This window comes from Diabrotica undecimpunctata, chromosome 3 (assembly GCF_040954645.1).
Source record: "Diabrotica undecimpunctata isolate CICGRU chromosome 3, icDiaUnde3, whole genome shotgun sequence".
Classification (NCBI taxonomy): Eukaryota; Metazoa; Arthropoda; class Insecta; order Coleoptera; family Chrysomelidae; genus Diabrotica; species Diabrotica undecimpunctata.
Window position 1 is genome coordinate 133,499,969 of NC_092805.1, and position 12,125 is coordinate 133,512,093.

Below are 12,125 nucleotides of genomic sequence, written 5' to 3' on the forward strand. Positions count from 1 at the left end.
ATCAAAAGCAGTACATAATTACGTTTAATGAGTATTAGAAAAGTGTACAGTTCCGAATGGCCGATTATGACGAAGAGGTTTTCGTACGAAATAATTGGTTTTGGATATCTGAACACGGCGTTTAGTATCCTTACAATATTATAAATTAATTATATGAAAGATTAGAATTTCATAAAAATAGATAAAAAATTTATCGATAAACTAAAGAAATTGGACAATTATAATACTTAAATACACACAAGTAGAAAAAAATGGCCATTTTAAGATATTATCAAATGTAATCATTTATTTTTTATTTTGTAGTTGATTTTGATCATTTTTTGGGCAAGTAAAAGAAAAAATATCTCTTTATATCAATCAAATTTCCGAATAAGATCCGATTTATGCACATTAAACGAGAAAAAGTTATATGTCCATCACTTAGGTTTCTTATACTTCTTTTTCTTCAGTCTCATCTTTTGATCCTCAAAAGTTCGTTCTATGGCCCTCGTGTGTAATTCTTAATCTATTAGCTGATCTCCATTCCATAGATCATAACTGGTAGGTTACAACTATTGAATACCCTTGTCTTTCAATTTCTTCGTATCTTTTTGTTTTCAACAGAATACTGAGCCTTTCTACTGCTGCCAAAGCAATTAATTCGATTAACGATGCACATATACAACGACATATACCAAGCAAGGTATATATGCGATGAATGAGCCGCCAGAAATCAGAAATCATATTTAAATAGAAATGGCAAAATGTTATCTTTCGAATAAATTTATCTTCATATCATTTTAAAAAAAATATCCTTGTTTTATGCCATTTTAAAATTCTTTAACCTTATCATCCATTACATCCATATCACTGTCATATGGATTACCTCCCACATCCGGATTACGGGTAACGACAACGCCGATCGCTTTGCCAAAGAAGCTGCTGTATCTAATTGTACACTACGTAATATACAAATCAGCAGTTACCTAAAATTAGTATAAAGAAACTCGTACAAAATTACTGGCAGAATCATTGGAACCAATCCATTACACTTTTACCAATCCATCAAATAGATCAGACGATTGAGCGGTTCGTTATCCCTGGTATACCTAGAAATGAGATGGTTGTTGCTAGAAGATTGCGTATCGGTCACACCAGACTTACATATGGTCACCTAATGGATTCTTGACCTAAGCCAATCTGTCACTATTGCCAATCTCCACTAAGCGTTCTACACATCCTTGTGGACTGATATCATTATAATAAACGACGTCAAGAACTGGGCATGAAGGTTGACATCATAGATATATTATCGAACCAGAGCCAAGCCATCACAGCTATCCAGTTCCTGAGGCTAGAAAACTTACTAGTTAATATATAACTATAAAAATTCTTAACTTCTGAAAATTCATTCATTAAACTTAAAAAAAAAGTAATAAAGTAGGAATTCTTCCGTACAATTCTATAAAAGAGCAGTAGATAAAGTAAGAGATCTTATTATCATAGTAAGGTAGTATCATATTGTATTACGTTTTTTCTTCTTTCTGTGCCATAATAGGTCCTTCTAGCTTTGGCAATTACATTGAGAAGTTGTTCAAGGGCTTCAGCTAATCGGAATAGTTGTTTGACATTGCGTATTCCTGCTTCCTTCCAATTCCTCTGCGGCCCTCGTTTTTTTCCTACCATGATCAACTGAAGGATTCTGTACCCATCTCCTCTATCAACATGCCCTAGGTATGAAATTTTTTTTATTTTAATAGTTTTCAGTAACTCCCGAACGTTACTTGCTTTATTTAATACTGCTTCATTGGTCTGCATCGCTGTCCAGGGTACTCAGAGCATTCTTCTCTGCAACCACATCGTAATCGCTCTAAACGATTGATCATATCAATCTTAAGAGTCCAGATGTTGGTGCCAGGTTAACAACACTACTCACATATAGTACTTTATCATTATTTGACGTAATTTTAAGTTTAAGCTGTGGTTAAAGAAGAATGATTACATTTTTAGAAACGTTATGCGAACTGCTTTAATTCTGCATGTGATATCTTTACTTAGTTTTACTTTACTTGGTCTGTAATATAGCAACCAAGATATTTAAAGTGAGTAACTCTCTCAATATTTTTTTAATCTATTTGTAAGGAAGTATCGTCGTGAAGTTGCTGACTAAATATCATAAATTTTGTCATAAAAGCATCCATTATTAGATACATTTGTCTTCTTGTCCTGTTTACGCAATTCAATAACTCTTTAAGGCACTGGAGACTATCGCATAAGATAACAGTGTCGTCAGCATATATTTGCTTATTAAATCCAAAGAGATATATTTTCAGCCCTGTAAAGTATATTAGAATCAGTGATAAAACCGAGACTAATTTGTAATAAAGAAAGATTTAACGACGTAGTATGTGTAACTATAATCTTTAAAATAATCGTTTCATTAAAGAATTACACGTGAGAAATTGATTTTTCTCCATATGTAATTAACTAATACCGACCACTGAGAAAGTACTCGTACACTTATGCATAATGAGATAAGACGAGCTCATCACATCAAAGTAAATGGCGCAGGATCGACTTCCTTTTAATTTTTTATTTATTATGGCATTCCTATTTTATAGCCATTGAGTTTTAATATTTAATTAATCATATTCAGCCGTGCTTGTCATGGTTGACCTCTCCTGCGTTTATACTAGGTACCATTACTTTTTTTTGTTTCTGTAAATAAATGAAAGAAACGAAAGATTAAAAATATAAGGACTGTAGTCAGCTGAACATGTTTACAAAATAAACAATATATGTCACGGTTATATATATATATATATATATATATATATATATATATATATATATATATATATATATATATATATATAAATAGATATAGATATATATATATATATATATATATATATATATATATATATATATATATATATATATATATATATATATATATATATATATATATATATATATATATATATATTTATTTAACACGTCGAAAAATCGTGTTAGTTACACCTTTTATAACTCAGGGGCGGCTGGACCGATTTTCATGATTTTTACCTTCCCTTTAAATAAATCTTTAAGTCATCAGTGCTACTAGTTGAGTCTCGATCTTTCATAGTCTATTTACCAGTTGTTTCTGTCTACTATCAATCGTCACCAATTTTCCGCTCCAGTGCTTCTTGCGCCTCAGTCTTTACCTACCACTACTTACTTTTATTTTTCACAGACATGAATAATAGAGGTCGTCTAAAAGGGTAGTTTTCATTGACAATTGATCTGCTTATCTTAGGCCTGATATCTAATATCATATGTGATAAATATAATAGCGAAGCTTCTATAGTGGCGTTGTATTACTTTTTTCTCTACAGTAAAATGCTGAGGCGAGCGTCACAGAATTAACGCCACAAGATGGCGTCGTCACAGGTAGCGTCACAAAATAACGGTTCTTTACATCGATTCTAACTGCATGAAAAATAGCAAGTAAAATATAGAGATTCAATGAGAAGTAAAAAATTAAAATAATATCAATCTGTCACTAAAAGATTCGCTTCGTAACGATTGTCAAAATTTAAAAATCATAAATGCCATCCGATTAATAACAACATTGAATCATCCGTTTAAATTTTTTATGACATTTCTCGTTTTAAAATAATTTCATATAAGTACAATTATTATTTTTAAACATAATATTGAGTTAATAAATTAAATTTACTATCAAATGATATTTATTTATATTTTATAATTTATTTATTATTTAGTCTGAATTTGACAGGTATGTCAGAAGTAAACAATGTATGCTTTGTTAATATCGTAACAGGTGGCATTATAGTATGAAGCTTCGCGCTAGTCCACAGTACCGCCTACTGTTCTACTTTTCTTTAATTTGTATGATCTTTTGAGTATCATATTGTTGTTTAAATAGATTATATTAAAATTTTTAAGGTTAATAGAATAGTTTTTAAAATTTCTAGGCAGTTGAAAGCCTCATTACGTCTTTAAAGTATTTTTGAAGTTATTTATTTCATTTTTAATATTCGTTAGTAAAGTAATTCATTTATTGTATCCAGGACCAATACACCTAAAAAGAAACTAGCTAGGATGATATGTTTTGTATTTCGTCCCATAATATATTATCTTTAGGTCGGTCAGATAGCCAAGCGGGCTAGGCGGCCGATTCTCATTCGCTTCACTGTCGAATGGTTCAGTGGATGTGGGTTCGAGCCCCAGCTCGGTGTACAGAAAAATAAAAAGGCTAACGCAGCAGTTTAAAATTCTAGATGAATCTGCGGCTTAGACTAGAATATGCTGGTGTCTGATCGGCCTATGGTGGAGCAGTACGGCAAGAGATAAGAGGGCTTGCGCCTCAGTGATACTCCTCCATAGATCCCTACCGGAAGGGCGGGAGCCTAAATATATATATATATATATATATATATATATATATATATATATATATATATATATATATATATATATATATTTATATATATATATATATATATATATATATATATATATATATATATATATATATATATATATATATATATATATATTATCTTTAGACTCCCTCTCATCATTACTGTTGGATATCGAGCATTGCGGCAAATTGATCCCTTTCCTGTAGAGTTCTCAGTAGTAAATATGTATTAATTGCTGTCAAATCTCTTTCTTTTTTAGCCACGAACATTGTGTTCCTGCCCGGACCTCCTTTTTCATTATCAGATGTCGCGTCAGATATTATATTTCTTTCATCGGTAAATATTTTCTCAATAACTCATTTTATATATTTTTTTTTAAATAATGCGTAGAAGATCCTTATTGGTTTCCATTATCTGTAACACCCTTGATTTGTTCTACGTTTTGTATAAGTTTTTAACATTCCATGTCCATGTCCAGCCGTCTCATACTATTTACTCCTTATAGCTTTATTTGGTAAAAGGTAATCTGGCATTTTCTATTCGCTTTCACATTTTAACCCTTCCTTTACATATTATATGTCGGATAGTATATACTAAATACTATAGCGATATTTAAATGCCGCTATTAAAAAAAAAATTATGATGATTTATCATCTTATATATATATATATATATATATATATATATATATATATATATAATCCATTAATTACATAGTAGTAATTATTAATAATACATACAATAATAGATAGTTATGATATAGATCTAAAAAGAAGAAATAATTTCTTTAGCATCTTTTTAATCTTACTGTAAATAAATAGAAATATCAGCAAGTTTTCTTAAGGATCTTAATCAGCCAACAATGCTTTGATAAAAAAATAACCTAATAAACGATCCCGAGCTTGAGGTTTGAAATATTCAAAACTTTCGTTTATCTTCCACTTAAAGAAAGAAAACTCGGATTAAAAACAAAAGAAGTATTTAAGTGGCAAGTCCAAAGAATAAAAGAAAGAGCACTTAAGGTAATTCAATTACAAAACATTTCTGTGGCTCTCGCTCTTCTTTTAGTCTGCGTTTTTGAAAGCCATCGAAGTTGTCGATAGAAAAAAGACCAACAGGAAATTCCGGCAAAGACAATTTACGTAAACAACTCTGTTGTTCAGGCTTATATAAAAATATTTGAATTATTTAATTATATGAAGTTATTAGTATTTGTGTTTTATTTAATAACGATTATGTTCATACATACTCATAGGTATAAGAAATGGTCAGATACAGTTGGTACTGGAATTTATTTTTTCTTCAAAACTATTTATTGTCTATGAAAAAATCGGCTATTATAGAAGCACTGTATAAAAGCCAACCTGAATTAGTACTTGTGTTTCATAAAAAATTGACAAAGGAAATTTTGAAATTTTTTTAATTACTCACTGAATTGATATTATACAAAAATAATTTTTTTCCTTATCTAGTAATATACCCCCAAAATATGGAAAAATAGTAATAAAGCCATTAAACTAACTTTGATTCATTTCCATTAGTAGGGACATGGAATGTAAGAGGAACGTACGAGGAAGGAAAACTAAAACACATAATCGACGAATGCAAAAAATACAAGTTCGAAATAGTAGCACTACAAGAAACAAAACAATTAGGGCAAAACTCAATGGAAATAAACGACTATTTATTTTTCAACAGCGGGGGAGAAAATAGAATGTTAGGCACAGGCTTTGTGGTAAATAAAAAGCTGAAAGATCTAATCGTTGACTTCAAACCAATTTCAGAGAGAATATGTGTATTAAGAATAAGAGGAAAATACCAAAAAATAACATTTATAAATAAACATGCACCGACTGAAGACAAAAGTATAGAAATAAAAGAAGACTTTTATAATCAAATAGATACAGTATTCGAAAATATCCCCAAATACGATGTAAAAATAGTGCTAGGTGATAGTAATGCAAAAATAGGAAAAGAAGAAATATATGTACCCACCATAGGAAAATACAGCTTGCATGAAACAACGAACGAAAATGGTCACTTCCTAATTGATTTCGCGAAAGAAAGAAATATGATCATTATGAGCACATACTTCCAACACAAAAGAATACACCAAGGAACGTGGAGATCACCGGATGGGAAAACCATAAACCAAATTGATCATGTGCTTGTTGAAAAAGATATGCAAAAATGTATAAAGAACATAAGAACATACAGAGGTCCAGATGCAGATTCAGATCACTTTATAGTTGGAATACAAATGAAACAACTTATTCCAGTGCTTAGAAAACAGCGGAAGAAAAAGTATAAAGCAACTAAACCTGTGAGACTACTGACAGAAGAGGAACAAAATAAATATGAAAGAATAGTCAGTAGAGGATTAGATAATATTGCAGAAAGTGGGGATATTGAATAAACATGGATGCAAATAAAAGTATGTATGACCAAAGCAGCTCAGGCCAGTAATAGAAATATAAAACACGAATACAAAAAATGGTTCGACGATGAATGTAAAATGGAACTAGATGAACGAAATAAATTAAGAATGAAAATGATGCAAGAAAAAACAACAGAGATAGAAAGAAAATACAATGAACAAAGGAAAAGAGCCAAAAGAATAATAAGATCTAAGAAAAGAAAATACAATGAAGATAAATTAAAATGTATAGAACAGAGCTATAAAAATAGAGAAATAAGAAACTTATATCAAGGGGTGAAAAATGAGAAAAAGGGGTACCAAGGAAAACCTGTACACTACAAAAACAAAAATAGAAGAAATTTAGTAAGTGACGAAGAAATATTGAGCAGATGGAAAGAATACTTTGAAGAACTTTTAAATGAAATTCCCACAACAGAATATGAAGAGAAAGAAGAAGTGTATGAAAATGTCGATCAAGAACGAATAGAGGAAAGACCACCTAACGAAAAAGAAATAAAAGAAATAATAGAGAAACTAAAGAATAATAAGAGCCCAGGAAGAGATGAAGTAACAGCTGAAATGTTTAAATATGGAGGACCAGTACTAATTAAGCATTTGGAAAAGTTGCTAAAAGACATATGGGAGCAAGAAAAATTACCGAAGGAATGAACCGAAGCGACACTGTGCCCTTTTCACAAAAAAGGCGACAAAAGTTTATGCCACAATTACAGGGGAATAGCCCTACTAAATGTTGCATATAAAATACTTGCAGTATATATAAAAGACAAGCTATCTCAAAATTTAGATAATGACATAGGGGAATATCAATGTGGATTCAGAAGAGGGCGCAGCACAGTGGATCAAATTTTCCTACTGCGCGAAATACAAGCAGAAAGCTACGAATATGGGAAAGATACAATGGCCCTATTCATCGACTTTAAACAAGCGTTCGATAGGATAAAGCGCAAAGAAATATACAAAGCACTATGTGAAATGGGAATTAGTGAAAAACTGATAAGAATGGTAAAAATGACACTCCGAAAAACAGAGAATGGGGTTAAAATAAATGGCGAAGAAACAGATAAGTTTGAGGTTAGTGAGGGGGTGCGACAAGGAGACCCACTGTCATCGCTGTTGTTCAGTATCGTCCTCGAAGGTACCATCAGAGAAGCTGGAATCAACAGGTCAGGACTTATATATCAAAGAAAACACCAATGCTTAGCATTCGCTGACGACATTGTACTGATAGCCAGAAGTAAGCAAGAATTAAAAGAAATAATAAAACTAACTAATAATAATACTCACTGAATTGATATTATACAAAAATAATTTTTTTCCTTATCTAGTAATATACCCCCAAAATATGGAAAAATAGTAATAAAGCCATTAAACTAACTTTGATTCATTTCTTGTGTCACATTTTTGATTACATAATATATCAAAAATTTTTGAATCGCTCTAACTGTTGTTTTCACGTTATTCCAGAATAAATCGTAAGTTACGAACTAAAATTAGAATGACATGATTATAATTGAAACTATATGTATAAAAAGCCATCAATAATGAGCAAACTTCAAATATCTACATCCGTGAGCTCACGCAACGAAACTTTTTCGTAAACCAGGAACACGAATCGTGAAAATACTTTTCGTTGTTCATTTTTGTAAAACAACTAAAATTAAAATATAACTGGTAATCAAAATGAATTTATGATCGTTTCCAGAACCGGACCTATGCGCATTATTGTAGGTGTAGTTTTGACCTGGTACTTTTTTGAAACTTTGAAGTAGCACTTAGATGATACAACGATGTTTAAGTTATCCCATCATACTAAATACATTTTCCTAAAGATATATTTACCTTTTTACATTTCTTATTTTGGAACAGCTGTTTATATCGATTACTTGAATATATTTTAATTGTTCAGTTGACACATAACGAACAAGAGAACACAATATAGCCAAATAAAACACGTATTACCTTGAAAATACGAAATTAACTCAAAGAAACTCAATTACCATTAGCAGATAATTCAAAACACAGCAACCTAATAAATGTATAAATTAAAAGAAAAAATCCCAAAAAAATAAGTTACAGTAGAGTAGAACAAAGATTCTATTTTAAAAAAAATTAATTATAAAACTAAGAGTAATAAATGACGTCATTCTTGAATTTTGATTTTTTTATGTTAAACTATTTCACAACAATAAACTATAAAGTTTATTACCATCTTTGAAATAAAATAAATCTGTTTCTTACTTGTGCATATTTAAATATTATCTTTTTTATGGTAAAGATAGGGTGTTTCAGTAAATTTTAGATTGTAGATTTCTTCAAAATGGCTTAGCATAGACTTTTTCACATTGCAACTTCTCAATCTTCTGCCACACGCAATAATTGTCCTGCATTTTGAGTCCAGTTGAGTTAATTCACAAATGTTTTTTAACCAAGAAATCTGCTTTCTTCCTACACCTCTACGGCCTTTTATTTTACCGTTAAGGATGAGTTGAAGTATTCTATATCGATTTTCTCTTACTATATGTCACAAATGTGGAAATCAAAATATCTGGGATATACAGTAAATGATAAGCGGGACCCAGACGTAGAGATTAAGATCCGAATTGAAATAGCAAGATCCAAATTCATCAAAATGAGAAAGCTCTTAAGCAACCGCCACCTAAGCGTTAACCTCCGATGGCGCGCCACGAAATGCTACGTACTCTCTACGCTACTTTACGGAGTTAAAGGGTGGACGTTAACAGCAGCAACTATAAAGAAGTTAGCGGCTCTAGAAATGTGGCTGTATCGACGCATACTGAGAATACCTTGGACAGACAGATTGACCAACACAGAGGAATTAAGACGAATGGGTAAAGAGGTGGAATTGTTAACAACTGTTAAAAGGAGGGAAGCGTCATACCTGGGCCATCTGTTCCGTAATGATAAGTACAGTCTGCTACAGCCTATCGTGGAAGGCAAGATTGAAGGTAGAAGAGGTTTGGAGAGAAAGAAGAAATCCTGGCTAAGAAACTTGAGAGAATGGTTTCAAATACCAGAAGCTGCGAACATAATACATGCGGCACAAAACAGAGAATCCTATCGTTTGATAGTCGCCAACCTTCGGTCGAAGACTGCGCATAAAGAAGATATGTCACAAATAAGCCATTGTCCGGTGTTTAACAGTCTTTAGCTTTAGCAATTCTTTATCTTTGTTGCCCCTCCTTGGTACTTCCTCATTAGTTTTTCTTGCTGTTCAAGGAATCTTCAGCATCCGTCTTGATACTTGGTCCATCATACTTGATTTTTTTAGTTTCCACAGTTCTGTTTCATATAAAAGTACAGACCAATTGCAGCATTTAATCTTTCTTTGTCTTAGTTCTAAACTGAGATGATTATTGCAAAAAAAATGTCTTCATTTTTGTTAACTTTTCCTTTTCGCCACTGGTTGTTAACTTTTCCTGTCTTGGTCTTTGCTGAGTATGATCGTGGTTTTTCTGACTAATTTCTAATACTTCCTCTTTATCTTTAGAATAATAGCCTATAAACCTGCTAAAGTCCACTTTAGCAGGTTAGGAAAGGCTAATTAACTCAGGTATCTCATGATACCAGAAGTCCGCTTACTAGTTGACTGGTTTAACAGAGTAAATCACGCAGTACCGTAACGTAGTTTCTACGTTGCCCCAAGCCTTTACTCCAGTTAATTTAAGCCGCCGACATCAATAATGCATTATATACAGGGCTTCCATGAGATAGTATTGTTTCTGGATTTCTACAATAACCCTGAGCACTACTGCATTAAGCAACCAACACTTACGTTCTAGCTGTCAGTCCCGATATTAACGTACGCCAGGACTTCATTTGTCAGCGTAAAGATGATCTTCTTAGAGACCAAAGTCCTCCTTAAAGACTCAATAATTGGGCCCTTAATGTGAACCTGAGATAAGAATTGCATAAAAGTTTAAAAAGTGAAATGCACTAAGAAAAAAATTTAGATCTGAAATATCCCAAAAATGATTGAATTTAGATTGGCGTTTGAGACTTTGAAGATATGCTTTGTTCGTGAAAAGTTTAGCCTTTAGAATTTTAGTTCTACCTTATTAATAAAGTTAAGTAGTTATATATGCTATATACTACAGACATAATAAATACCAATTTTTGACAAAAACAGTAAAGGGCAGTTGCTAAAAGGAACTTACAAAATTAATAAACTACCCAACAATTTTTCACCAGAAGATAATTCAACCTAAATAATATATCTTTCTCAGGTTTCAATTTCTCAGACGTCCATTACTCCATATATTTAATTTCCACTGTGTTTCTAATGTCCAATATAGTGAACCTATTGAATCCGTCTCTGTTGAAAATTATATTTATGGCTATCTGCATGAAAGAAGTGTGTTTGCAGTTTATAAATTTTAATACAAAAGGAGAAAAAGCTAAATCCGTAAAGGGGAAAAATGTCGAGATTGTGGCGTGTTTGGAGGCCATTATTACAAAAATTTTCAAATTATAAGTTTGAAATATAATTTTATAATATCGCATGTCAATATCTTCTATATTAGAAACGGAATTATCATCTTTCGAACTTCAGAATAAACAAATACGAAACATAAAAGTTACTACACAAAGAAATAATCTCAATTTATATAAAAAACAATGGGTAAAATGACGTTCATAATTTATTCAAAAGAAATATCGGTCTTATATAGACAGATAAAATATTCATAGACCAATTTATAGTATTTGCTCACGATTTATCGACGAGGCAACAAAAACTACAGAATAAGCAAAATAAATTCTCTTTATTCATAATATTTACAAATACAAATTATTCTTAAAATACAACTTAAAAGAATAATTGGGGAAACTAGATTATTTTATACAAATCACAAATACCTTTTTCCAATTATCATCTCGTAGACTATCTACCTCTCAGTCACCTTCAGATACTAAAAGGAGGATTATTACAAGAAACCAAATAGATTATACTTATTAACAAAAGATTCCGCAGAGGTGGCATCAGATATCAGCAATATAATAATAAAATTTGAAGTCAGTTTAAAGAAAATAACAGCAAAACAAAAACCACAAAATATTAGTTCTCTTCTAAAACATCCAACAATAAAAGGAGAGTCAAGAATTAACGAAGAACTAAACAAAAATAGGTGACACAAATGCAGATAGTAATGAAAATGCGAAACTTTTTGAGACAAAAGAAAAAATCTTTGAATGGAACATAAAACCCACAAAACTAAAACACCTTAAATGACAGCTGAGATACTAAAACTAATAGA

At 31.3% G+C, this 12,125-nt stretch overlaps 1 protein-coding gene across 2 annotated transcripts in view; it reads left to right on the forward strand.

Moving 5' to 3' along the window:
- Positions 1-12,125, forward strand: part of dati (zinc finger protein datilografo) — a 340,370-nt gene that overhangs the window by 115,197 nt on the left and 213,048 nt on the right. The window lies entirely within an intron of this gene.